We start from the raw sequence: 27967 nt of genomic DNA, 5'->3' as shown, positions 1-27967 counted from the left end.
TATCACTCTCAGAGTTTCACCCACTGCTATCTTGGATATCTAGGTGGCAAATGGCTCTTAAATCTATAGCGTTATACAGAGGAAAAAGATACTTAAAGTGGAGTGAAAGGTGGGGCTAGAGATACATACCCTCTCCCTCTATATGTTCTATTCCTTACCTGCAAATTTAATCTGAATGCTTCTTTATATAAATAAGACATCAATATGGTGACTCAGTTGCCTTAAATATCTGGTAATATTATGTTCAGTGAAAAAGGGTATTATCCATGGAAAGCTTTGTTTCACATACAATGATAATCTTGGTGGGATCTTGATAAGTACTGGATTTAGACCACTGAATAGCAAGTTTGAAAATGAACAGCTCTCTGCAAGACAGTGTCATCAGCATTTATTCCATCATTATCGTTTGATTCCCAAACATAATAAGTTATTTCAGCATATGCAGTGAAAATTTTGGCAAATTGGAGTTCCTTCTCTGAGAGTTTGAAATTGGAATTGGAAGCCTCCCCCTGTAGTAAAGGTTTGTCTCTTGAAGACAGAAGACGCTCACTCTGGAGCAATGGCCTTTTCCATTAGGTGGACTCAGTAATTGAGAAAGAGGATCTGCCAAAACTAAGGATGCCAGGATGATGATGCTCTACAGAGAGAAGAAAAGAGGAGAGAGTGAAAGAAAGAGCTAAAGCGAGAAAGAGAGAGCAAGTGAGCAAGGGAGAGAGGAGTGAGAGAGAGAAAGAGAGAGGACCCTTTGTCCTTGGCTCAGAAGTCAGGCTGCATTCTTGTCCAGGGGTTCTGAGACACCCCTGGATCCTTAGAATAAATTTCCCTTTTGTCTCGTGAAGCTAACAAATTGGTTTCTGCTACTTGCAACCAAAGATTTCTAATAGTAACATGTCTCTGAAGTAATAGCAGAGAACTCTAAGAGAGTATTTGTTCTAAGATTCATTGATTTTTAATTTTCTGATATCCTTTCAGAGGAATAAACTGTGATTTACAAAATCACAATCCTTGAGTGAGATCCTTCACAGAGCCCCTTGGTCCTCTACCTCAGCCTTTCACTCTTTATTGTTCTCTTTGTCTGGGCATCTTCCTGCTTATTTCACCTCTGATTTGTCAAGTCTTGACTTACCATAGAATTAAGAACTCTTGCTGGATTCATTTATTTGGCAATTAAAACATGATCCCTCAAATTGGATTATTCGCACGTAATATTAAAGAGAGAAAGCGGCTATTTGCCTTTCCTCCATACTCTTGTGTGGTAAAACCAAACTCTAAAACATGGTTATTCCTTAATTTAGTTTCTATCCTCTTAACTGATCCAATCAATTAAATATTTCACACAGAATCAGATATGAGTTTAACAAATAATGCATTTGACCCCAAAATCTTCTTATTCTTATTTAGAAAACCATGGTTCCTAAGATAATTACAGTGAATTAATTATAACTCATGCCAATCTTTTAATCAATATAACTGATTGTAAAATTAATTAATCTCTATTAAGCACATATTTTAATAATAGCTACTTTTCTTGAGTGCCTAATCTGGGTTGGGCATTATTCTGGGCATTTTTCGTGTAGCGTAAATAATCGTTGAAAGAGCCCTATAAGGCCTAATGGAGAGGTTTATTTAAGTTAAATTAATTATCAAAGAATATACAAAAAGAGGCAAAGCTATGATTTGAATCTAGCTCCCTGGGAATTTCAGCACTACGGTTGTTTCCACCACACCAAATGGTTTCTAAACAAATAATTTCCATTACAAGGAAAAGAGGGAAAATACAAAAAAAAAATTTTCCCTCACAATCTGGAGAGATAAAAATATGAATTCTTAGAAAAATCAACATAAATTTAAAAGTAAACATAACAATTACATTAATTTTTTTTAATTAAAGGATGTAAAAATTTTAGTGGACTATTCCAAAAATAGAACTCTATTTTCTCTCCTCCCGACAGATCTGATAGATTCTCATTGTGCATTGTCTTCTAATCCTTGTGGAGGATCACATCACTGTGACAGCTCTTTGGGGTGTAGACAGAGATGTGACCAGCATCCCTTCCCACAGTAAGTTTTCATAAAGATGCCCCTTTTCCTCTGCAGCTTCAGCTGTTGTTTGCAAAGTTTGTTTCTATCTACAGTTGTACTCTTTAACCTCATAATCTACCCGAAGTCTTTGTTTAAAATGAGCCACCCCATTTATGCTTACTGCATACCAATGTCATCAGTCAGACATGGTGATTTCCCAGCATTCCATGGCTATGCTCCATTTTCTGAGGTAGTTTGTATAAACCTCCTCTGGTCACTGCACTTAAGCTCATCCTGTAACAGCTGTTTGGGTAGCCTGCTGTCATCCATATTCTCTGCTTGGACAAGCCCGATAAACTGTTATGACAAGTATCACTTTAATCTATTAATCAACACAAAATGTGCAAGACATAGTGTTAAAGGACAGGATATGTTCTTCTTTGTGATGTAGCTGCGAGGATGATACTACACACAGGAAAAGACAATGTACAAGCCATACGAGTGGCTCTGATCACTGATCTTGTAAAGGCTCATGGAGAACATGGGAGACAAACTTGGTTTGAAAGATGGGTAAGCTTTTAAAAAATGATTTGTGGTGCAGGTGAGACTAGAGGATGTGCGGCAGCTACTGCCTGTGGCAGACTCATTCTGCCCCAAGCACTGCCCTAAGGACGGTACATGCATTATCCCTATGAATCCGCACAGCATGTTATCAAGGTATGTATTAACATTTTCCCCCAATTTTACAGTTAAGCAGCAGAGGTTCAGTGAAGTCATTTGTTCAAGTAGAGGAATAGAAATTCAAACATAGAACTTTTATGCTCTTAAAGTTTATGTTATAGTAAACAGACTGAGCAATGACTTGGAGGGAGAAATATGACAAACCCATTCCAGAATGTTGGAGCATTAAGAAAAGTCCACTGGAATTTGTTGTTGACATTGCTGCAGGCAATTGGCTGGGTAGCTTTGCAAGTTCCTGAGCAGGGTGAGGACATGATGCAGGAATGGTTTAGAAAATCTGAAGGAGAAAAGTTACTAGTTATGAAGATCAAGTAAAAGCAACAGTTGATATACCCGACAATATCGGCCTAAACCGTGGGGTTAGTGTAAGACAAAGAGAGAGACAGGAGTCTGGATCACTGAAAAGGACAAATCAAAGGTTATTTTCTGTTCTTGTGTGGTAAGAGAGCTTCTACTCTACCATATTTTCACCCACATGATTTAGAATTTTAAAGCAACTGGTCTGGGAACCAAAAAAGTGTGAGAAAAAAACCTAAATATATATTTTTAAAAGAAGCCTGTTCTCAGAGTTTTTCTCTGGTTCCTGCTCCAACTTTAAAGTGATCTTTCGAATTTTATGAAAAAGAAAATTTCATTTCGGGAAAACGGTATGGGGGTGTGGCTATAAGAATAAAAATGTAACACAAATACTTACAAAAGTCCAGAAGAAGGAATAGTTAGAAACATGTGGATTCTTTTATGTTTTATTTCGCTTATCACATTTTGCAAACAAACTAACAGATTTTCAGTAGTAGAGTATATATTTCAGGTGATTTGGAGGATGGGTTTCTAAGTAGAGAAATCAGTGTTGGGATCCTTATCAACAATGTCAAGATGTTGTTGCCCAGTTAGTTCGCTGATCATTTTGATCAATTTTAAAAGTTGCAAAAAAAAAAAATTTGGATAGAACACTATCTCAGGAAAGACATATTTCTTCACTTTTATCAGTGACTATTTGGGATAGGAGTTTTAGGAAAGGAGACCAGAATGAGCTTTTCCCATTAGCTATGACCAAGAAATGGGATACAACAGCTGGGTCTGATCTAACCAAATCCAGTTGGACCATATGGGATTTCTTTCTCTTAGAATAATATTCACAATTCCCCAACAGGGATTCCTCTCTGACACTCTGCTCATTACAATCCAGCTTACAGTGGACTTAAAAAAAAATTTGATTTATTTTTCCCACACTGTCTTTATTTGCCCTTAACGTTTTTGTATACCAATACCTCTTTTGCATTCCTCTTTATACAGTATCTAAGTTTTACTAAATACCATAAAGAAACTTTCTGTAAACAAAACCTTTGTGAGGAAAATCAGCATAATACTTCTGAATGAATAAGTTATGACCACAACTTTCTTACTCAGATCAAATAGTAGCAGAACAATGTAAAGGTTAGGAGAGAATGAAAGATTTACCAACTTTCTGTTTTTAAACATCTGGTCATTTCTTTATTTAAGAGTGGTAAAATGGTAGCAGAGGGTAGAGACAACATATCTATGTTTTCATTCAAAAATACATTCTATGGTTTCATGTGTTTCCATGTCATTTTTGTTTTATGACTAAAGAATTTCATGTCCTTAGAGACTCAACAACAGAAAGAAAGACAGCCTAGAAATTTGAGTCAAATTGTGAGGAAGATTAAAAATGAACCACTAGAGCATCTAAAACAGACATGGAAGAAGCCAGCTGAATGTTTGGCTTTTTATGTGCCAAAAACTAGAAGCCTTAATTATGATTCATGAAGCCATTAATTTTTTTAGGTCTGTGAGTTAATGGAATAATGACTTTTAATTGAGCACTAAAGATTCTTAAATCACTTTAAAAAATAAGCAAGTATTTAAATCATATGAATAGTTCAGGAAAATGAAGGGAGATTTAGGACACAAGTTTCATCAGCAATCTCAGATTTGTAGTGGAAGGTTGAAGGTGAAGGAATTTGTATGACTATACAAATTATTTTCAGAGGTAAAATTAGTGCGACTGAGAGAGACTGATGATACTATTTCACCTGCAGAATTATCTTATTTATTTTTTTCCAAACTACTCGATTAACCTATAACTTCCATATAATCAAAAACATGTTTTTGAAGCGCAGTTGTCAGATCAACATTCCTTAATTAACACATGTTGTCCTAATATTTATATTTGATAGATAAAGAATTTGATTTTTCCATTTCCTCAAAGGCCTTGACAGACACAAATAAATTTGATGGCAGATGAAAACTGGTTGTTTCGGATCGTATGTGAAATGACCTCTTCAGGCCTTTTATTATCTTATAGCTCTCTGTCAATCATATTGGTTATGAGATCTTCTTCAGTTAAAATTTTACTGCCAACCATTTCCCTTTCTAAACTTTCTTCCAGTTCCTGTTTACATACATGCATTGATTCATTCTTTCATTAAACATCTAACATACTCCAGGTAATATATACCATATTTGTTTATATCTCTGTTTCCTGGATATGCCTGACTCAAGTTCTCCTGCACATTTTTCTCTCTCCATGGAATTCCCTCTCTTTCCTTTCCATCTAACACTCACCAATCCTTCAAGAGTCAGCTTGTTTAATTCAAGTTCAGCTTTTGTTTTTGACCACTCAGATTCACAGGGATCTTGGCCACGAAATCCGAGTCATTCTTGTACTGACGTACATAATTAGTGCACTCTTTTGTTGTTACTTAACTTCCTTGTCAAACACGTCTTATTTGCCTACAAGTTGGCAAGCTCCGTGTTAGGGCCCCTATAAACTACCTTTTGCACAGCACTAAACACAATGAATATTTAGTGCTCAAAATTATAGGTTGGAATGGAAGAAAGAACGATTAAATGGCTGATTGACTGACAGTGAAGTAGTGCATCTGACTGGCTGCCCAGAAGTCATCAAAGCACATAAATTACATCAGGAAGGCTGAGGAAAGCATATATTTCCCAAAGGGGTAAAGAAACATGGCACAAGAGACTTAACTTTTATTCAGTATAATGAATAAAACAGCAATGCTTGAAGTCTCAAAGGATCTGGAAGCCGATTCTTTTGGAATCTGTTGCCACAAACTCCCCTAGTCCCTGCAATGGAAACTTGATCTAAATTGATGAGATGGAATAACAGACAAATTATTATACAGCAGGAACTTTCCCAAAACTTGCATGCTTCTCGCTATAGACTAGATGTCAGTATACTCAAACTGCACCTTCCCCCAAAAAGGAGCTGACGGAAGACCATGGTTACATATATTTTTGCAACCTGGAAAACACAGGTGGTGACAAAGCAGAAGACATATATTGGAGATAAAAAGCCAAAAAAAGAAAAACTACATATCGCTGAAATCTGCTGTCTCTAGAAACGTATACAGTGTAGTGCCCATACAGAAACGTCCTTCACTCTAAGCAATGCTTGCCTTCCTTTTCCTGAGACTCACCTGGGCTTGTCCATCCTAAATTCTGCTCTGTGTCTGCTGTCCTGCCTAATTCCAGTCTGTCCTACATAAAACTTGGCCACATTTTCCCACAACATATTCAATTCCATTGGTTTATAGCTGAGGAAAATAGCAGATAACATTTAAACAACAGATTTCACTGCCTTGCCAACAAAAATAAAGACAGTCTGGAGATTTGGAAAAAGCATTCATAAGTTTTAGAAATTGATTTAGATATTTTGCTGGTTTCAGAAACTCTTAAATGAAACCGGACCATCTACTGATTGATCTGTTTAGGTACAGGACCAGACTCCATTTCATGCTTTAGACCAAAAGAGGCTTCATGCACAGTTTCATCCATGGAGCCTTCAAGGAAAGATCACCAAGTGAGTGTGGATTCTTGACTCGTATATGCTTCCCTAACACATGTTTTTTTACTTTTTGTAACATGATTATATTTACAATTATTTGTTTAATGTCTGTTTTTCCCATAAGGGCAGAGACAGTGTTGTCTTCTTCATTGCTGTATCCACAACGCCAACACAATGATAACATGGTGTTGACACAGTGATCAATAAATACAATGCAGATTGAATGAATAAATGGGCATTCTGAACTCAAATTTAGGTCATCATTAGAAAGTATGACTATATGATTCAACAAGACATTTACTAATCTCCGAATATTCATTTAATTCCTTCAGTTTTAAAGGCCAAGAAAGACAATCTGAAGTGCCTCAGTTGTATTTTTTTTTTTAAATTATAGTAAATTAACAAAGAATATTCCTTGGATAATAGAAAACCTCCCCAGTCACCATTTAGCCATTTATGCTTGATGTATTTCTCATATTTTTGTGAAAAGTACATAAGAGTTTTAGATTATATTAGTGAAAGCAAAGCAAGAATAGCTGTAGGGAATGGAAAAAATATAATGAAATATGTGAAAGAATGAATACATTAAAAGGGAAATGAGGGAATTTTTGACAATGTAAACTATTAAGCATTTTCTGAGGAAACCACGTATGTACCCCCTAAAGGCAGTCAGTCATCCGGCAGCTGGAGTCTCCACCCTGGTGGACAGTTTTTAATGGATGAGAGGAGCAGGAGTCTAGTGTCTCATAGCTGAACGTTTCCAATCCTGAAGGAGTCATTGCAGATGCTGCACCACTTGCTAAGGTATCTCATAAATCTGGAACACACGGATGTACGCTTTCAACATTTAAGAGAAAAACGAATGTAAAATTCTACCATGAATCGGAAGAGGATACATTTTAAAATCATTTAATTGGGATATGCTGTAGGTGACTTTTAAATTTTTGTATGATTTTTAAATAGAAAAATGTGAATTTATTAAAAAGGTATACAGTTAATACTTGAGGAAAAAATCTTTAACAGCAAGGAAACTTTGTAAACAAGAATGAGAAGTCTTAAACTCGCCCTCTACCCAGCCTCACTTAGATGACCTCGATAATTGGTTATGAGATTTAAATAAATGTCAGACTTAGACATAGACATCTAGAGATATTTTTATACCTTATTTTTATTTCTGTTGGAGTTTCTAAGATTCATTTCATATTTTCAATTGTTTTGTCAATTTTTAAATATGGCCAAGCCAAGTGATATCCACATGAAATGAAACTAATGAGTGGATATGAGGCTAACACGACACATTTTCTGTTTCTTTCAACAAAGTTTAAAAGGGAAAATATATTGGTCTCTCTGCCTTATTTAAAACTCAACTTAAATGATGATTGTATCTATACATTATTCTGATACTGGACAATAACATTTACATATTAAACTACATGTTTTTCACACTGCACAATTTTTATCCATCTCCAGGAAAAGAACTGTTTTGAAAGATTTTGGGGACTTTACTTTCCCTTCTGGCTTGCTGCAATTTATACTAGCCATTTGATTTCGTAAACAAGCAAGAAATGATCTGACTCTGAAAGAGTTTTAAGTCTAAAAAGTGTGGTTTCTTGGGGGCTGGCCCTGTGGCCTAATGCTTAAAGTTCCACATGCCCTGCTTCGGCAGCCCGGGCACGCGGGTTTGGATCTCAGGCCCGGACCTACTCCACTCGTCACCCATGCTATGGCGGCGATTCACACACAAAGTAGAGAAGGATTAGCACAGATGTTAGCTCAGGGCTAATCTTCCTCAGGAAAAAAAAAAATGTGGTTTCTTGTGTTTTATTTAAAACTCAACTCATGTGGGGATTACTGCTATAAGAAACCCTTGACTTAGAGGTAAAAAAAGAGACTGTATGGATTAAACATTTTTTCCTACTGTACAATATTTATCCATGTCTGTCAGGGGAATAAAAGGTATTTTATATGTTTGGTGGTAAATATAGGCTGTCTTAGTACATTTGATAAGGTTTAAAAAGTTCGAGCACGAATGTGGAATTGAACTGATTCATCAGATCGTACCTGTGGGTAGTTCTGTTGTGATGGGGAATCGTTTCTTCCAGAATAGCAAAACTGGTTACTTTTCCATAATATTATCTTTAAGGTTCAGATTAGTTATTTGGTTTCATAAAAAAGCAAAATATGGCCTGATTTAAACAACTCTGGAAACTATGGTTTATATAAATGAGTTACTTTTAAACGGGGAGAGGGGGAATGAAAGAAATACCAAGGGAAGAAAAATACTAAAAATTAAAACACATTTTCTATTGCTTCTCTTTTTACTTGAATCACTTCCCAAGCAAGACTTCCATTTAATTTAAAGACTTCTTTAGAGTCTAACCACATTGATAGCCAGAATGAAGTGACTCCTAGAGGAGACATTATCTTTGCAATGTGCCTCTGTTTCTGTAACCTATTTACCTCATAAAGCCTGACAGATGACCACACAGTACAGCCTCAGATTCATGCAGGGTTCATAGTAAAAACTCTGGTGTGAACATTACCAACACTGTATATATATTTTGCTATGAGATGTTGGTGTGGAAGAGTATGTCTTAAAAGAGAAAGTGCTTTCTCTCAACATTATGAAGGTTATAAACCACTCTATATGCATTCAGTAACTTTAAAATATTGCCCAAAGGATGGTTGAGAAATAGGCATTTCAGAATAAGATTATCATAAATCAAAAACTGGGAGTTCAAATGGAAAACCAAGACAACACATCACTTTCTATACTAGTCATTAAAAAACAGGGGCTTCATTCGAATTTTTATGTGTATTCCCAAATACTATCACATTAATATAAATTGGTGATCTTTGATGGCATTTTCTTTTCTCAACCTATGAAACTCTTTGTAGTGAATGTGAGTAAAAGCTACAATTTATCTGTCAAGGTGCTCATGTGAGGGAAAATCCACCATCACAATCTTTTCTGAATAAGAGTCAATGGCCAAGCAAACTGGGGGTTACAGGTAAATATTAGAAAAAGTATGGAACAGTGTTATTGCAACTTTGACCAAAATTGTTGTACCTAACTATCCATAAGTACACAGCATAAATTGATTTTTATCCTATTGTCTCTTTTTAGTTTGCCATGATAAAGTACATGTGTGGAAAAATAGTTTGATGAGTACATATGAGATATATGAGCCATAACTATACGGAATGTATAAAGTCATAAGGAATTTATTTAACAAGATAAATGTTCTTCTCTGCATTAGTCATTTTGGGAGGCTACATACACCTTAATCTCATGACGATGCCATTAGTAAAACAAGCATGGAACGTCTCTTTCGGAATTCTTTAAGAGCCTGAAGTAACTACAGATTAGAATATGCATAGAAACCAAGTTGTGTCCTTTTAACGAGAAATTCCTCTTTTGCCAATAGCTAGAAGTTATAAAAAGCCACTTTATGTTAATTTTTAAAGATATGAGATTGATTTTCCTATTTGGCTTATGACTGGGGACTAGGCAGCAAGCTAAAGAGTTGTGACCAAAGAGGAAGTCCAGGGAAAATGACAGCTAAGTAGAGCCCTCAAGGGTACCTCAATTCTAGGAATCTAGGGGCAAACATATGCAGTAAACACTTTGTTGCCCAGAAGAAAACAAAAAAAGTCATTTAATTTATTATTGAAGAAGTGGTGTCATCATAGTGAACCAGAGGTTGTGTGTGGTGCTTGTCTTCCTGTTGAAGACACCCAGTAAGTGCCATCATTGGGTTTGCCATCCTGTCTAAAGCATCTGATATTTATGTGAGCTGCACATGGACAGATGTCCTTGATTGAGGAAAAGGTAAAAGGACTTCGTGGTTATTGAAAGCTGCTTCTACAGAAGAGTTGTATTCTGGGTTTTGGAAAAAAAGATTGAGGCGTTCTGCTGTTAAAATTGAAAGACAACGGAAAAACTAAATTAAGGGAAGCCCTATCTTTTAGAGATGAGAGCAGAATCTCAACAAGGAAAATAACCAGTCGATAATGAGCCAAAGAGAGAAGAAAGCTCAGATCTTTGGACATTTTCTCGAATCTTTTTCCAACCAGACACTGATTTCCAGAGGGCACTTGACAATGTGTATCATGAGATCCTTGCGAGAGAGTAGGAGAAACATCCCCTGAATAACAGTAATATTGGGTCGATTTAAAGCTGATCGGACAACCTGATGGCAAGAAGGCTGAAAATAGCCTTGTTGCCCTAGAAGAGGAATGAGAAAGAGAGCTCGGCCCTTAGATTGTTCCAGTTAACTTCCTATCAACTGTAACAATACTTACCAAATTTGTACAGTGCACAGGACTAAAAGGGAGAGTAACATATCTGATGAATAAACAAGAACCTTTAACGTACTCAAGTACTTTAAAGTAATTAAATGACTAGAAGAATATTTTTAAACAAAAAAAATAAAAATAAATATAAATAAACATTTGTACTCACGTTCAACTAATCATTGTACAAATAGAGTATGTGAAAGAACTGATATAACAGTGGTCAGAGAAAGAAATTTTCTAATACACCCAAAAGGGGCACAAATAGATTGTTTTTAGATATTTGTACATCACTAGGAACTTTTTTTTAAAAAAGGAAATCAAATAAAAATGCTTTGGTTTTTTTGTTTGTGACAGAGTGGCAAAATTCAAAGGAATTATAATAGACAGCACTGGATAAAGTTTGATTAGTTCTTATATGCTGCTGAAGAGCAATATGATAATATGCATTAAAAGCTTTTAAAAATTACATATATTTCTGACATTTTACATTTATAAGTTTACATCTAGCATTTTTTCCTAAAGAAAGAGTCATAAATACATTCAAACATGGTTGTCTAGGGATGAGTATCAGAGTGCTGTTTATGATAATAGCAAACAGGAAACAGCCTTACTATCCAGTTAATAGGGAAGAGGCTGAGTAGCTTATGAAGATGCATCTCTTTAGTGAAACATGATATATATAGATTTTAAGAGCCATCTTTCAAACTTGATTTTGATTTATAAAAATGCAAAGAGGTTAATGATGTGTTGTTGAGTGAAGAAAGCAAATTACAGTACAGTGAGTTATGGAAACTCTTTTGCATCCATATGTCTGTCTCTTGATATCTATATCAATAATGTGTCATTATGTAATGTGCATTTTATATATAAAATAATGTGTTATGTTATGCAAAAGATCTCGATTGTGTCTAATTTTTTCATTTCCTTTTTATTGCAAATTATTTGTATAACTAAATTATAAAATGAATTTTAAAACAAATAAGTATTTACAGAATTGGAGATATCACATGTGAACCAATGTTTAATTTCAGGTACATAATAACAAAATATTAAGTCTTTTCTTGATGATTAAATCCGTAGATACTCAGGGAACAATATTTAGAAAATTCATAAAAGATTAGGGAAGAGTATAGCTCTCTGATTTTCAAAGTGCTATCATTTTCCTTGCTACCCATCAGTCAGGAAATTACCACCATAAATATTTTTGGAGTGCCTGTGTTGGGGCCTCTCATGTCTAAGTTTATTCTAGGCCAAATATCAGTGTGATTCATAGATAAGCTTTTTCAAAGTATAAGGATGATTTACCATATCTGTCTTGATACATTTGTTAGTTAGAGATAGCTACATATAAATGGCTGATGGAGAAGATGTACATACTGGCTGACGGAGAAGGCTGTACTTCTTGAGGAGCAACTAATTTTAAGTGAATTGTATGGAGACAAAATTCCTGGAGTCCTTCAACTGTTCCAGTTCATTGTCTTGAACAGCTAATGACTGGAGCTGAGTATCTGCAGAGTGAGACTCAGTTAAGCAAATTTTTTTCTGAGGGATCAAAGGCTACGAAGAAGGAGAGTCAGAATATTGCACAGCCAAGAAACAATTGCCAATTTAAAGGTAATTTCTCCTGGGGTTCAGATGTTAATAGAGATATAGAGAATGAAAACCAAACAAAGTAACCTCACCTTAATCTGAAACAAAATTGGAAATTGGAAAAATTCTTGCTGGCAATTGACTCATGAAATAAAACACTAAACATAATGACATCAGCATAGTTTGCTTTTTCTCTGATTCCTGCTTCAAGTACATTTTAAATAAGAAAATACACATAGAAATGTACATTATGAACATTAAAGTAACAGAACAGGTAAATTCAAAGTGGGGTATAATTATCAATAGCCACTTGGAAATGTGGTTTTTTTGGTTGTTAATATTACTTTTATATTTTAATGCTTTTTTTCTTTTGCATTTCTACTGATATGGCCATATTTTAGTCCTTTTCTCCCTTTTGCATTTTTTAGCATGTGTTAAAAATGTCCCTAGTGTGACAGAGTCTAGTGAGGTAAATTTCCCTAAACAAGGAAGACATGCCCCAATAATAATTTTAGATTTCTGCATTTTTTCAAATTTTTTCTAATTATACAAATAAACTATTGGAAAATAACACTTAGTGATTATGAAACTAAGTCTTTCTTACTAGTATTGGAGAAAAAGAAAATTCCAGAAAGCGTGTGAATTACATAGCAGAGGAAAAGAAGAAAACTTTTTTTGTCCCACAAATACATAACCTTTTCTAAGTAAAATTTATAGCTGTAAACTACAAACCTACTTTGAATGTGTGATCTATTGAAGTAGTCTGGTATAAATTACCAATGGATGTCATGCACAGAGGTCATATACAAGGATGAGCTTACAGAGCAAAAGTAGAAAATGATCCTGACCCACATCATAAGTTTTCACCTAAGAACTGTCCCACTATGGGACGGTCTTTAAGGTAACAACAAAAAGGCTATTTTAAAGCATTTAATATAACAATCTACATGCATTTGTCCTTGACTCAAAATTGGACTCACACACCCAGTCACCCACCCATCAACAGATATTTATTGATCACATACCGTAAACAACTTATTGAAGGTATACAAAGCCATGAGCAAGTTCCTTATCTTAATAGTCTACAATAGAGGAAATAAGAGCCAGCCCTGGTGGTCTAGTGGTTAAGATTCGGCACTCTCACCACCACAGCACGAGTTATTTTCTGACCAAGGAACCACACCACCCGTCCGTCAGTTGTCATACTGCGGTGGCTGTATGTTACTGTGATGCTGAAAGCCATCGGTATTTCAAATACCAGCAGAGTCACCCAGAGTGGACAGGTTTCAGCGGGGTTTCTAGACTAAGACAGACTAAGAAGAAGAACCTGGCCAATCACTTCCAAAATAATTGGCCATGAAAACCCTATGAAGAGCAGTGGAGCATTGTCTGATACAGAAGGTGAAAGGATGGCACAAGGAGACCGAGCAGGGTTCTGCTCTGCTGTATACAGGGTGGCTAGGAGTCGCAATCCACTCCAGGGCATTAAGGAAGAGGAGATAAGACATGTACATAAATAACCGTAATGTAACCTGCAGAGTAAGTACCATAAGAGCAATATGAATAAAGCATCTTAGTAGTTTGGAAAAGGAAGAGATTAGTTCCAGTGCAATACAATAATCTACTGTTGGCATAGAAACCATCAGGCACCCAGCCAAATATTTGGGACAGTGCCTGTAGAATCATAAGATGCCTAGCTCTGTAAGACAGACAGCCAGCATATGGGAAAGCACTTTGGTCACTGAAGTGATAACTGGTTTTACTTTAATCATCTCAGTTTCCACATGCTTTAGCTTCTCTGCCAAAGCCATCTTTTTTTTTTTCTTGCATAAGATTTCTTTTTAATTTAATGTTTCTACAAATGGTATGGTTATATCTATGAATTTCACTGGATTATTGGTTTCATCAAAACAGCAGAATATGTGGTTTGTTGGTAGAAATAAGCCTTTGCCGGCCACCCTTACATACAGGCAAGAGGCACAGACTACCCTTTTGAGGAGCAACTTAGTGTGGCCATGGCAATCACCTAGGACAAACAGAAAAGCAGACTGTGGTTATCAATTGGCAAACCTTTCCCCATGGGTCCAGGAGGAAAGAACATCTTTGACTTTTCACTGACTGCTTCTGAAAGTTCAAGATGAGAACAGGTGCTCAACAGAAAGTGAAACCTTTATTCTCTTCCACAAAGTTAATCTTCATTATACAGTACCATAAATACCCAAGACAGAGTAGTTTTAGCGATATCTAGTACACGTTATACATAGGGGAGAAAAGCTTATATTGAAATTCTCCTAAAAGAGTTATTTGTTCCCTTGATTATAACCATAGCCCCATAAAAATCTCTTCTTTCCTTTCCAAACCTGATGAACAATATAGTTATTAGATTTACATTTACCAACCACTATCAATGTGTTTCTAACCACAAAAAATTGCTTCAGTTACCCTGTGCCAAGTGGAAAGATGCAAAATAATTCCTTAGAAAAACGTCAGAGGTTATACTTTTAAATTGTTTGGGGAAAAAACAATATATACCTCCAGCCCTCCTTATTATAGATAGCAGCGATTGGCAGGCTGTATTAAACTGAGAGGCCTTGAATAAGCTGTGTTATGAATTAAGAACAAGTGAATAATGTGAATATAAATGTTTCATAAGTCATCCAAATCAATGCTAACCCATTACTCTTATTAGGATCTAGAGATAGCCAACCAAATTTTTAAAAATTAAAAAGTGATAAGCAGTGTACAAGAAAATGAATATGATAATTTATTTGATGTCATTTTAATGGATTCAATTTACTTTTTTCTTTTTGCCAGTGTCGAGTTCAATTGTAGATGATAAGTCTTGGCTATTATTGTAAATATGTCTTTTGTGCTCAGAATTACTTACAAAATGCTAATCAGGCTCATTTCCTGCTCAGTTCTATTAGTTTAGCCCTTGAAAGCATAGTTCCTAAGATTTAGAGACAGTTTTTGAATAGTCAAGACCTCCCTATGGCACTGGGAAATTAAATTTTGTTTCTTTCCTGCTATTGCAGAATGCTTATTCCATCAGGAGTAATTTACTCTAATTAGGGGATATGTGTTCTGAAAATATAAGTATTTCTTTCATAAAAAATGTAATGCTGTGTAGTTTTTATGTTCCTGTCAACTTCAAGAAGAATCTTATGACCAAAAGCACATGATAGAAGAATGTCTTGCACCTCAGAGAAGGCTGAAGGAAGATTTCTGGTCTTCAGATAGCACTGTACTCTAATTAATGATCAGCTTACACATTCTAGCTGCATAATCAGATAATTATAAAGTGTTTTCCAAATCTAATCCCTCTCCTTATATTGCAGGAGTTAATATTGTTTTTAATCTCCTTGTCACAAAGTGACCTTTTGCCCAGGGACAGCACCAAAAGGGACTCTCTTACACCTAAGAGACATGCCACTAGGCATATCTGAAAGGACCATGATGATCAAACTTCATGCTATGCATATGTAGTAGAGTTTTTTCAGTGGTCATAGAAATTAATCTACTAAATTTAAAAAAAAATAAATGACTGCTGTATCCTAGATCTTTTCTGGACTTCTATGATATCCTCCTGATACATAAAATGGGCTGCATAAAATTAAGCTGACTGATTCATATCTTCCACTTTGTAAACGATTGGAAGTTGATCAGGCAAAGTTCCCTCAACTTGGAAAGAACTGCCCAAATATCATGTAGCATCTTTGTTGACTTTTCTAGTACTGACTCACTTGTTCAGTAGATGCTAAAATAACTGAAACAAAGGAACATAAAAACAAAAAGAACTTTGTGGGATTGACTTATGAAAGATGTTTTAAGGCACTCTTGCTTTTGTTTTGGTGTCAGTTGCTTTACACAGGTTGTGTGCATTGTTTGGCACTGTTGACCAGGAGCCACAGCTCACAGGCAGAACGTCCTGGTGACCATCTTGGTAGCTAGATCTAGCATGTTCATTAATGGGCCAATTACATTTTTAGTTTTTGTTTTGTTTTGTTTTGATGAGGAAGATTGGCCCTGAGCTAACATCTCTTGCCAATCTTCCTCTTTTTGCTTGAGGCAATATCGTCCCTGAGCTAACATCTGTGCCAGTCTTCCCCTATCTTGTATGTGGGATGCCATCACAGCATGGCTTGATGAGCAATGTGCAGGTCTGCCCCCGGGATCCAAGCCCTTGAATCCAGGGCCTCCAAAGCAGAGCAGGAGAACTTAGCCACCTCACCACTGGGCCAGCCCTACATTCTTAGTTTTAAATAGAAAGCCTTGCCATCTTTGAAACCAACCGGGACTTTCTTAGTTTTAAGCAATGAGGAACATAAACTGATTATTAAGCCTGAAAGTTACGTCTGGCTTTATGGCCCCATCTTTCATGAATTTAATGAGATTGTATCATTTTAGAAACTAAAGGTTCAGACATCATATCATGAGGCCACCAATTTCCCACAGAGGCTCTTTCATGACAGTGGAAGGTACAGTAGAAGAATCACTGAAGAGTTGCTATAATTTCCCCCCAATTATCTCTTTACTCCTAAGGTTAATGCAGCTATCTCCATGATAAGAAGTATCAGTATCAGGGAGGTGTTCAAATGCAGATACCATGCAGCACATAAGATAGAATCATCTCAAATTCAAAGTCATGAATAATTCCAGTGAGTGTAATCTCTGTGTTCATCAGCTTTCCTTCTTCAATTCTCTAGTCACTTATTAATTCATTCATAACAATTTGATTCGTGTGTTAATATTTTCTGAGCTACACACTTAAATTCCAAACCTACTAACCAACTGTTATGTTGATCACTCTTGAGTGTGTTTATTCAATTTAAATTACATTTATTATTTACTTTGGTGATCTCCTCTTTTCATCTTATTGTCACATTAAAAAATAAAAATACAATTATATTTAGTGAGTTAAATGAGTGTATTTGAAGGCAAACAAATTTAAGGTTGTACATGGTATTCTTTGTGTTCATCGTGTTTAAAAATATGAATGCATAAGTTTAGAACATGTTATTTGTGGTAGCTGAACTCTAAACAGATAATCCAGGCACTAAAGACACATATTTACGTACATTTGGATTCTTCCACTTTGGAAACATGCATTCTTATTATTCTTGAATTAAAGCAAGAAGGGAACCAAGTAACATGCCAATGTGCACAAAATTTCATAGGCAATTAAATTGAAATGTGATTCAGCAGTTCAAAAAAATTTAACATAGTAAATCCGGATAAAAACATGTATTCCACATGCTTCAAAATAAATATAATTTAAAATTAATCATGTAATTTCTGTTTTTCAGCTTAACACAATGGATTGACTAGAAGTTTGAAGATCAAATTTTGAATATTTAATTAAATTTTATTACTGAAATAATATGGAAATAAAAATAAGAAAAGGAATTAAAAAAATCAATGACAAAGAAGTTCAAAATGGCAATCCATTAACATCAAGCTAATTTACAAAAGTCATCCCATGCCTGTTAATCAATGCTAAAAAAGCCAGAAAACATATAGAAATCATGCAACGAAGGAGATACCAGTTTCAGTTCTAACGGGTGGTCTACTTCACCCCGGTTCAGCTAGCCATCATTCAGAACAAGAGAGAAAGGGTCACAATCTATATAATGCTTCAACATAGCTAAATTTTTCAAGGTCAGAGTGAATGTTTTGTACCTTAAACCTGAAACTTCCCAAATGGCTTTTACGCTGAAAAACTTAACAGGGTGCAAAACAGCCAAAACTCCCACTAGGGACAGCCACTCCGCATGTCCTCTCTAGCAATAACCAAATTTAGGCAATTGTAAGCAAACTGCCACTGCTTTTTCAAGCCCTTTCTAATTTCTTAGGATTCAAACTTAGATCTTTTTGCCTTTTCTTCAACAAGATCACTGCCATTTCAGTAGATCCTCCAATCAGTCTAAGCACACACTTTGAAGTCCAAAACAGAACCACCTTCTAAAAGCCAGAGAAACTGTTAGATTAAATATGTTGATGATGACAGTTGTGAACACTTTTGCCAATTTAAAATCCCAAAACTTTGGCATAACCATAATATTTTATTCATTCTCTGAGAATGCACTGAGAGCTATTTCAGTAGTATTCCAATTAAAGTAACTGTGCAGAAAGCTTCTACATGTTCTTACAAATTAAAAAGAAATAAACAAATGGCTTATCTATATTTTATCATGACTAAAATCCAACTGCACTATGAATATATCTGCTGGCTGCATCACTGGCAAAAATCTCATCTCTCTAATACATACAAGTGGGTCACTTTCTTTTTTGTTTCCATTTTACCTACTGTTACCTTTCTATCTTTTCCTCAACTAGTCCAATTAAGTACTATTTCATGTCCCTAAAATACTATGATGTGATTCACATTTGCTATTATGTTACTCTTTTAAAAATTCCTATAGTATTACAATACCACTATAATTCCAGTGCCAACATAACAAAAGTGCTAATAGAGATATTAACTTGGATTATATTGCTCATGAATTGACAATTTGTTACATTTTATCAGTGAAGAAGCTTAAATATCTAAGGTAGGTCTTAGCTGGCTAGGCATATCTGCATTAGAAATATTGGTAGTAAAAAGGTCATTTTCTTCACTACATAGAGCTGGCCAGTAATGAAAAATAGACAATGTAGTGAAGAAACACAGTTTAGATCTATGTTCTTGTTCAAAGTCATACTGTTAAGAAAAATAAGTTTTTTTTCTTTAACCATTTTCACTCTTCTAACCATTTCTATCCCTCTCCTAATTTTATCCCAACTATGGTTTCGCCAGATATTTTTTTGAATGTCACATGGTTGTGGCTTAGATCTATTGTTTTATAAATAATGTAATTTGGTGCTCTATGAATAATTAAATACATAAATTCGCTACTTGTCATTTATTCAACAGATATTTATAAACAATAAATATTTTCATGACTTTTTATACACACACAAAATATATATAAATAGTTATAAAGCATGAACTAAACTTAAATTGAATTGGTAAATATAAAATCTGTAACAAAAGACATGAAAGTCCTTTGTCAACCTGAAACATTTGTCCATGCCTATGTACTCGGTACAAGACAGATGCTCAATAAATGTTTGTCTTGTAAGAAGAGGTGCAGCTAAGTTACTCAGGTAGCTAAAAGCATCATTCCAAGTTGGGATTACTAGAAAAAGTTTTGAAATGGAAATATCTCAAATGAACTTTGACACATGGAAATGGTTGTAAGGTGAGACGTTTCCTCCTCTTTTTCCCACAAAATTTTGTTTTTAATCTCTATCATAGCAGGTGGCTTTGTGTATTTTAATTTACCTCTTTATATGCCCATCTCCTCTTCCAGAACATGTAGAAGGTGCATTCTTAATTGTTGCTCCTTTGTCATTAAATCTTAGTATCCTTGCCATATATGCAAAATATAGATGATAATTGTCCCAGTCATGTTTTAAGTAAATAATCATGGTTCTTTGTCTTTAAAAGCTCTTGTTATTCAAAGAAAAGTGTCATAATGTTGATTTTATAACTTTACAAAAGATTTCACATGCATGCAAGTAGATTCCTTGAAGATTTTTAGAGATTTCTTTTTGTCCCAGAAAGAAAGCTGTAATCTTACAAGACATTTAAAAATAATCACCATAGTAACATGCTTTCAAAAATTTCACCCTGCAGGAAGTTACTGAAATTTCATTTACCAATATAATTGAATTTTGGAAGATATTTATTTAAAATATCCACACACATACACCTCTACATTTACGCAACTTCAGTGTTCAATGCTAACTCAAGTCAAATCCAACCTACCATAGAGTTATCTAAACTTACCTAATAATGAAGACTGGATTATGCATGTTTGGGTTAAAATGTAGATGTTAAACTTATATAAGAGTTTACGAATATGTTGAGTTTTGGGGGAAAATCCTGACACATTTTGCCACCCACTATGCCTTATCATTCATCCACATATTCTCCGATATCAGCTGGCCTACTTGTTTGGGACTTCAAAGAATTTAGAAGTAGGAAAGGGAAGCAGGTTAATGAGTATCTACTCTGTACCAGGCTACATGCTAGACGCTGGGCACTGAGAGATTGAAAAGTCCTTGAAGAGCTTATAGCCTAATGAGGATAACAGATAGATAAACAGACAATTACACTACAGCCCATTAACCAGGTTGGCAGAGTGTAAACTGATAGAGTCATTCTGCAGGGCAATTTGGCACTGTAGAAACTTGCATACCTTTTGATCCGGCAAGTTTCCTAGACATCCAGCCATTTATCTCTGGGGACTTGGTTTCCTCGCTCTGCTTCTCTTATAACATTACTGTGATTATGCATTATGTTGCTATCATACCAAAAGTTGTCAGGTTTGGAAACAGAGAAGTGCAGGTTGGATAGAGGAGATCAGAGAGACAGGCGATGAGACTGCAGTAAGTTGGGAATCTTAGAAATTCTCTGGGGAATTTGGATTTTATTTAAGGAAGTAGAAGGGAAAAGAAAGTATGGGAAATTCAAATCACTGGAAAGAAAGTCTTCTATTAAGAGATGTGATGTAGATATAAGGGATATTTCACATGGGTTTGCACATCCCAGGGTATACGACTGGAAGTAAAAATTCCAGAATGAAGTGCCCCTCCCAGTGAGCCTGTTTATGTAAGTGGCCAGAGAGAACTGGTTTGTATACCAATTTAGCCAAATACTGAGTCAAGTTTGACAGAAGAGAGCTTTTCAGTTTACGATTTTTAAGCCTACCTTAGTGTTTTTGCCCTTGGTTAACACCATCTAAATTTGGGCCATTAGCCTCCAATGCAATTTACATGCTTTGTTACCAACATGCCTATGGTATGTGCTAATAAGCAAGAGAAAGACACAATTCCTAAAATTCTGCTAATCTTTATGCCATAAAATTCTTTGTCCATTATTGACTGTGATAATCCATCATTCAAAGGAAATAATTATGTTTAAATTGCTTTCTAGGATCCTGGCAATAACTTAATAACTCAGAGAAACGAAAATCCAGAGAAACAGAGACTATCAGAGCAGGTCTTGCTCACCAACACATTACATACCAGCTCCACTCACATCCCATTTGGACCTTCCAGGTATGGAAAAGTAACTTCCATCACCACTGGGATTAAATTCAAGGATTCTTCCAGGACTCTCAAGATAGTGGTGGATAAGCACAAAGCAGCAAAATAACATTGAATGATGGTGGGTTTGCTACACCCGGAATATACAAATTGATAATCTGTGGTTAGATCGCTTTGGATTTTGATACTGGTGACCTCCTCTTCCTTCTTGAAATTCTTTCCTCCTATGCCTGAAAGATACACATATTTTTGATCTTTCTTGCTCTTTTTGACTATTCTTCTGGTTCCAACTTTTAAGAACTCTTATTTATTGTCTGCTCTGGACCTGCTTTCCTGTTTTCTCTCTCGCCTTTGACCACTCTTCTTACTTTTCCTAACTCTTCCTCTTCTAATTATATTTTCTCCCAAAACAGCATCAATGCCCCTCTTCTCTTCTATCTCTCCTCTCGTTCTCTCTGCAAAGCTCTCACAATCACCACTTTTTTTTAGATGAATATCAAATCATTCTTTTCAGCATCAACACACTCCCAAAGATAAACTCTCAGATTTCCATCTGCTTCCTGGGTAACTTGTAAACTTACTGCTTCTCAAACCAAATTTACAATGTTCCCACTGACACCAGCTCCTTTCTGCCTCTTCTATTTATTAATGCCACCAAAGGTCCTCAAATCACCCAGACTCATTTATGAGTATCATCACCCCCACTATTCTGTCCCTGCCAATGTAACCATCTACCAGGATTCTATCACAGAAGAAAAAATAAAAGGTATTCTCTCCTTCCACTATCACAAACCTTAAATTTACAATTCCTCTAAGAAATAAAATGAGAACTCCCAGTGATTACAGAAAATATATCTTTATCTTTGTGCTACTTATCGCTAATGACCATTAAGAACAAATTGAATTAAGGAAGCATTTATTGGGACTAGAAACTAAAGAGGTGGATTCCCTGACACAGATTTCAGGGATTTATGAATCTATAAAACACTAATATATAAAGTTAAAAAATAATATAATATCTTGTGTAAACTTCACAGCTCCCTTGAAATACTAATGTGAAAGCTGAACACATTTGAAAATTATGCAAGATCATTCCTCATTGTGTGTATGCGTATCAGATTTTGCTATAAAAATTTATTCTAAAACGTCTAAAATTTTGAAAAGAGGGAATTAAATATTCTTGCAGTGGATTTATAAATAATCGTGGATGTCCCAAAAATACCTGTGGATCGCAACTTATATTCTAGGATATGTGTCTCTTTCTTTCCATTTCAGCTTCTGAAAGCTTACTTATAGAGTTTACCAGATCATATTATAATGATTAGGCATAAAATAGGCATTATCTGTATGTACTAATATAATAAATTCTTTCTCATGTTTGTTATTAAATGTATTGATCAGTAGTTTTACTTAAATTTAAATGCTAATAATATATTTAACATAGCTGTTTTACTTAGTTTATGTAATATATTTCCAATGCCTGTGGAAGCACATTCATGCAGTGTTAGTCATATTTCCTTCAGGAAGATACACACATTCCTACATTTTGTCATGTTGAAGATGTGATGATGTCACCTTCACCAGAAGTAAAAATTTATGGCAATGTCTGAATCTACCAACAATTTAGACTCTGTTGGAAATGTGCTCCAATGGAGAGGAAAGTATCTTTAGAGTTCAGACATATGTGATCTGAATGCCGGGGGCTTATCCACCTGGGCAACACATCCAGAGAAGACAAACCCATAAAAAGATGCGGCAATATTAAGTAAGAGTCTTTTGTTTTGGCATTTAGTACAAGAGCAAAGAGTTTGCTGAATTTGACTAAATGAATCTCCTAAAAATAAAAGAAAAGAAAAGAAAAAAAAAAATTCTTCCTAGATAATTCTAGAAGAAAAGATTCCATTTCTTTTAAGATAGGAATGGTAAATACATTGGTTGGACCAAAATGACAGAAATATTTTGCAACTACCTTTGAGCAACTATCTGATTCTAATAGCAATGTGAGAATATTAAAAAATAAATTTTTAGATAGGAAAGGAATTAAGAGAAGTAATATTAACTCATTCTGAACTTCTGATTTTTGCAAACAAAAAGCATTTATTGAGTGTCCTCAATGAGCTAGTCCTTCACCTGGAGAAATCATGTCATGCTCAGTGATCAGGGTGCCTGTCACAAGGAAGCTAGCTTCAGATGCCATTTTCTTTAGCTTTATTATCTAATATAAGCCAACTAGTATCGCTTGAGTTAGAGTTGCTTAAGGCAAAAGGTAGGCTTTTTTTCTGGGTTCTGATATCAAGTTTGTAGCCATTTTTCTGCAAAAACACGTCTCTCCTGAAAACTACCGGTATAATTAATCCTTCATTCCTCTGTTTTAAGAAATGCACAAAAAGAGTGCCAATAGGTACTTTTTAAGGAAAAACTTACAGAGATCGTATCTCTTCCTACTGTAATTCATCTTAATTCCTGCCGAGGCAAGCTGTTTCGTTGATTTCTGTGGTCCCTGCAAGCCGCACTTCTGTGCTGGTACTTTTCACTGGATGGGCTCTGTTGTTGGTCAGCTCTTGCCTCTGGCACTTCAATACTGCAACTAGCTTTGCTATTAAATTCATTTTAATTAAGTGCCTGAGCCTAGTTAGAAAAATGTTATTAATTTTGACACCAGCCTTCCTCACCAGACCCATTTAGTTCTTCCACTGACTCCTCTCTAGGGAAGGCACTGGCCCTGTGTTCCCTGCAGCTTGTCTCTTTGTCTGTGACTATGTCTTTGGTGGGCTCCCCAAATGGCCTCATTACTAGCAGGAGGCAGATGATTAGCTTGAATATCTCTCCCATGCCGTATGAATCATTTATTGGGCACCTGCCAGGTGTCATATACTACGCTAACTGCTCTCTCTGTATTATCTCATTCACACTACACATATTTACTATAGACTGTGTGTGCCAGGCACTGCTCTCAGAACAAAAACACAGTATCGAGCAAGATAGACACACATCCTTTCCTTAGTGCACGGGATACATTGTGATTAAAAGAGGGGAGTTGTGGAGACTACTGATTGTAATTTAACACATCTCTGGATTAACTGAATTGATAATTCGAAGCATTGCATTTATAGCTGAGACAAGATAAAGTTCTCTTACAAAAAGTTATTAAGAAGATGATGGGGGGTGATCATGATCAAATTTAATCTCAATGGCTAAGTGAAAAATTCTGCTGAGATTCATCTGAAAGGAGCTTTACTTTGGGGATAAACAGTGGAGTTGGATGTGGACAAGAGAAAAGCAGAAAGGGAGATGACAGAACAGGGTAGTTTTTCAGAGTAAACTTGGGACACAAAATAGAAATTGAGATCCGGCATGCAAATTATATCTGGTGCTCTGCACATTCAGAGAAACTCCCCTAGTAATGAACTATAGAAATGATCCCTGAAAGTACAGTCTTTGCAAAGTGTATCTGGATACTTAAGGGGGCCTCATTAAACTTGAAAAGTCTACACTGACGTGCTCTGGAATACTTAGCATGGAAAAAAAACAAAACTATTAATTAAATCAATGCATCAATTAACCCATTTATTCTCACTCACTCTTTTGAGAACTAACTATAGACTAGTCTGTAATTATATGCTAGAAATACAGTGGTAACACACACTTCCATCTCTGCCCTCCTGGCCTTGTGTACATGTGGGGTGAGGGGAGTGAAGTAACACACTAAAATAAGCACAAAATTAAGTACAATGATTTCAGATAATGACAAGTCCTAAGGGGAAAATAAAACTGTAGAACGTGATGGGATGTGACTAAGATGAGGTCATGTCAGAAAGTGTGTCTAAGCTGAGATGATCCGGAAGTGCCAGGCGTAGGGGCACCTAGAGGAAAAGGTGGGAGATCATTCCAGGTGGGAAGAATAGCAAGTGCAAAAGCCTGTGTCAGGAACAAGATTTGTGTGTCCAACGGACCTGCAGGAGGCGTCTGATTGAAGAGACAGAATCACTGCTGGTAAGGTTGGAGAATTAGTGGGGGCTCTACTCAGGTAGGGACTGGTATGCCCTGGAAAGAAGTGTAGATTTCCTTCTATTTGCTATGAGAAGCCCTGGGATGGAATGACATGACTTGATGCAAACTTTAAAATCTGGCTGCTGAATAATGCATTGCCAAGAGCAAGAAGGGACACAGGGAAACGAGTTAGGAGTCTGTGCAGAGTCAAAGCAAGATATGATGGTGGCTTAAGATGGGGGAGCAGTGGAGACGGGGTGATGCAGTCACAGTGAGGATAGATTCTGAAGGCAGAACAACCGAGAATTACGACTGGATGGAGTGTGAATAACAAGAGAACTAGAGGAATCAAGGATGCCACTGAGTTCTTCTGTATGAGTGCTTTGTGGATGGCGGCGCCTTACCCAAGTTAGGGGTGGCTGGGGCAGGAACTGGTTTGGGGAAGAGGAGAAATCTGAGAAGGTTTAGGAACTCTGTTTGTGCATGAAGACTCTCCTTTTGAATACATCTGCTGTATTCATTATATTAATGAAATGCTGACAAAGATTCTTCCATCTTAAGTTCCAGGTCACTCTGTATCAGAGTCTCTCAATCTTGGCAGGCTTGACAGGTTGGGCCTGATCATTCTTTGTAATGGGGAGCTGTCCTGTACACTAAAATGCTTAGTAGCATTCTTTTTTCTTCTTTTAATTTTTTTCCTTTTTCTCCCAAAGCCCCGGTACATAGTTGTATATTCTTAGTTGTGAGTCCTTCTAGTTGCGGCGTGTGGGACGCTGCCTCACTGTGGCCTGATGAGCAGTGCCATGTCCGCACCCAGGATTCGAACTGATGAAACACTGGGCCGCCTGCAGCGGAGCGCACGAACTTAACCACTTGGCCACGGGGCCAGCCCTGCTTAATAGCATTCTTTTTTCTTCTTTTTAATTTTTTTCCTTTTTCTCCCCAAAGCCCCGGTACATAGTTGTATATTCTTAGTTGTGAGTCCTTCTAGTTGCGGCGTGTGGGACGCTGCCTCACTGTGGTCTGATGAGCAGTGCCATGTCCGCACCCAGGATTCGAACTGATGAAACACTGGGCCGCCTGCAGCGGAGCGCACGAACTTAATCACTTGGCCACGGGGCCAGCCCTGCTTGGTAGCATTCTTAAGCTCTACTCACATGACACCAATAGCACCCTTCCAGTTGTGACATCCAAAAATGTCTTTGGACATTGCCAAATGTCCCCTGGAGGGCAAAATTGCCCCATTTGAGAACCACTATTCTCTATATATGGAACAGGAGCAGAATATCAAAGTCAAGAGAGGCCACTTCCCCAGTATGAGAAAAATTGTTTTTCTGTATATCACAGAAATTGGCTGCTAGTCACTTCCCCTCCCCGCCAAAACTTATGGCATTGCTACACAGAATTATAATGTTATAGTTAGCTTTAACTGCCAAGACTTTGGAAATTGGAATAGGAAAGAAGTTGACGATATTAAGCTTTCTGATAGAAAATCCTGTGGCAAATAGCAGCAAACAGTTCATTGATTATTTTACATAAGTGGGTGACCTTCCTCACTGATTAAAAAAAACACAAAACACAAAATGTTTCTCTCGCCTCTAAAAAATGATAAAGAACAATGTAAATATTTAGTAAGTGGTTGAATTTTCCTCTAAATTTTGCTGTGTTAGTGTCCCACATGAAGGTACAATTTTGCAACTTTTGTTGAATGCATGCCAGCCTTTAAGGTTATCAGAAGCAGTGATGATTTTTAGCAAATAGCTCTGTTTTCAGATTTTGAAAAAAATGACATTCCAAAATTTGGTTGCATAGTTTTTCTGTACTTAAAAAATACAAAAATTATTTAATTTTTATTTAATTGTTTAAATTATTATCTTTTTAAAAAAACTAAAAAGAGATTTTGGGAACAAATAAATCATCTCTAAGTGGTTGCTTGTGGTAGGCAGAAAAAAGGACCCCCATATTTCTGGATGTCTACATCCTAATCCCTGAGTGTATTAATACATTATTTTATACAGCAAAAGGGATTTTGCAGATGTAAATAAATTAAGGATCTTGAGATGGGGAGATTATCCCAGATTATCTGAGTGGGCCCAAAATCATCACAAGGATCCTTAAATGATGGAAACATGAGGCAGAAGGTCAGAGTCAGAGATTTGAAGATGTGATGCTGCTGGCTTGGAAGATGGGGAAAGGGGCACCAGCCAAGAAATGCTTGTGTCCTCTAGAAGCTGGATAAAGGAAGGAAACGGATTATCCCCTAGAACCTCCAGAAGGAATGCTGCACTGCACACACCTTGATTTTAACCCAGTAAGGATCATTTTGAACTTCTAACCTCCAGAACTGTAAGAGAAGAGATCTTCATTGCTTTAAGCTACAATGTTTCTGGTAATTTGTTACTGCAG

At 36.2% G+C, this 27967-nt stretch overlaps 1 protein-coding gene and 1 pseudogene across 2 annotated transcripts in view; both read right to left on the bottom strand.

Moving 5' to 3' along the window:
* Positions 1-27967, bottom strand: part of GPC6 (glypican 6) — a 1023293-nt gene that overhangs the window by 443164 nt on the left and 552162 nt on the right. The window lies entirely within an intron of this gene.
* Positions 24934-25010, bottom strand: LOC111768725 (small nucleolar RNA U3; annotated as a pseudogene).

Source organism: Equus caballus, chromosome 17 (assembly GCF_041296265.1).
Source record: "Equus caballus isolate H_3958 breed thoroughbred chromosome 17, TB-T2T, whole genome shotgun sequence".
Taxonomy (NCBI): Eukaryota; Metazoa; Chordata; class Mammalia; order Perissodactyla; family Equidae; genus Equus; species Equus caballus.
The sequence above is the reverse complement of the archived record's forward strand: the minus strand, read 5'-3'. Positions and strand labels throughout refer to the sequence as shown.